General features: G+C 37.5%; 1 non-coding gene across 1 annotated transcript; it reads left to right on the plus strand.

The window, feature by feature from the left end:
* The first annotated feature begins 393 nt into the window (after positions 1-393).
* Positions 394-585, plus strand: LOC123951189. The gene has a single exon (XR_006820361.1). It is a non-coding gene; the product is annotated as a U2 spliceosomal RNA (small nuclear RNA).
* Positions 586-1,482: the final 897 nt, after the last annotated feature.

A 1,482-nucleotide genomic window follows, 5' to 3' on the forward strand; every position in this document is an offset into this window, starting at 1 on the left:
TCATCAGTTTCGTAGCAGAAAACCTGCTAAGAATACTGAACCGAATCAATATTCCCAAACTGTGATAGGCATAGTTCTGCGAATTGATCTGAGGTGATTCACATGTACATGCACAAACTTCTCTGTAATTGTTGCAGTTCTGCATCAGTTTTTACAATTGCCTTCCTAATTATGGAATAGAGGAAGTTTCTATTTAAAATTAACACATTTATGGGGTGTCTGGCTGGCTCAGTTGGTAGGGTCTGCGACTCTTGATCTTGGGGTTGTGAGTTCCAGCCCCATGTTAGATGTAGAGATTACTTAAAAAGTATCTTAACAAAAATAGATAATTAAATAAAATTAAAGCATTTAAGTAAAATAGGTGAGTCAGTTTATTTTTTTTTTTGAAAAAGAATCGCTTCTCGGCCTTTTGGCTAAGATCAAGTGTATTTTTTTGAAAAAGATTTATTTGGGTACCTGGGTTGCTCAGTCAGTTAAGCCTCTGCCCTTGGCTCAGGTCATGATCTCAGGGTCCTGGAACACTGGTGGGGGGGTGTCTCTGCTCAGCAGGGAGTCTGCCTCTCCCTCTCCCTCTGTGCTCTTTCTCTCTTTCTGTCTCTCTCAAATAAATAAATAAGATAAAGAGCATGAGCAGGGGGAGGAGCAGAGGGAGAGAGAAAGAGAATCCCAGGCAAGCTCCCTGCTGACCCCGGAGCTGGACATGGGGGCTCCATCCCACGACCCTGAGATCATGACCCAAGCTGAAACCAAGAGTTGGATGCTTAACCAACTAAGCCACTGAAGTGTTCCAACAGGTAAGTCAGTTAAAAACAAACAAACAAACAAACCACTACACTGATAAACGAGGCATAACTTATGAATATCACCAAATCTGTGAGATGGAACTCAGGGGGTTAAAGCTTAGGAAACACCAACTCAATCTTTAAGATACGTCTGGTCTAAAGCAATAAAATTCTGTGCCAGTTTCTCCAAAAGTATTGTCATAATTAAGAGGCTCATCTGTTTTCTAAAGATGCTATGAAAAATAATTAAAGAATAAGGTTGCAAAGATAGGAGATTCATGGAAACTGTGTACTTTCTGATCATTTCTCCTGTGAACCTAAAACTCTCTTACAAATAAAGTCTATTTTAAAAGAAACAAACAAAACACAAGCAAAAAGAATAAAATACCCCAAAAATGAATGGTAAAGCATTTTGTGTTACAGGCATAAAAAACTTAGTACAACTCTACTACTGCAATTTTACAAATAAACCTTTTGTTATGTAAAGAGAATATGTGTTTTTACCTCTAATTATGCAAACTTAATGACTTGTTCTTTATTGTACAATTGGAAAACTTACTCCTCTGATGTTACATAGGTAAGTCATTCATTGAGAGACTTTATTCAGTATTAAACTATTGTCTTAGGTACTTTATACATCTGTTCTTTTCACTGTGGCTTGTTAGATTTTGAAACTTTAAGTGAAGAAGACCAGCTCAGT

The sequence above is a fragment of the Meles meles genome, chromosome 9 (genome assembly GCF_922984935.1).
Source record: "Meles meles chromosome 9, mMelMel3.1 paternal haplotype, whole genome shotgun sequence".
In the NCBI taxonomy this organism is placed as follows: domain Eukaryota; kingdom Metazoa; phylum Chordata; class Mammalia; order Carnivora; family Mustelidae; genus Meles; species Meles meles.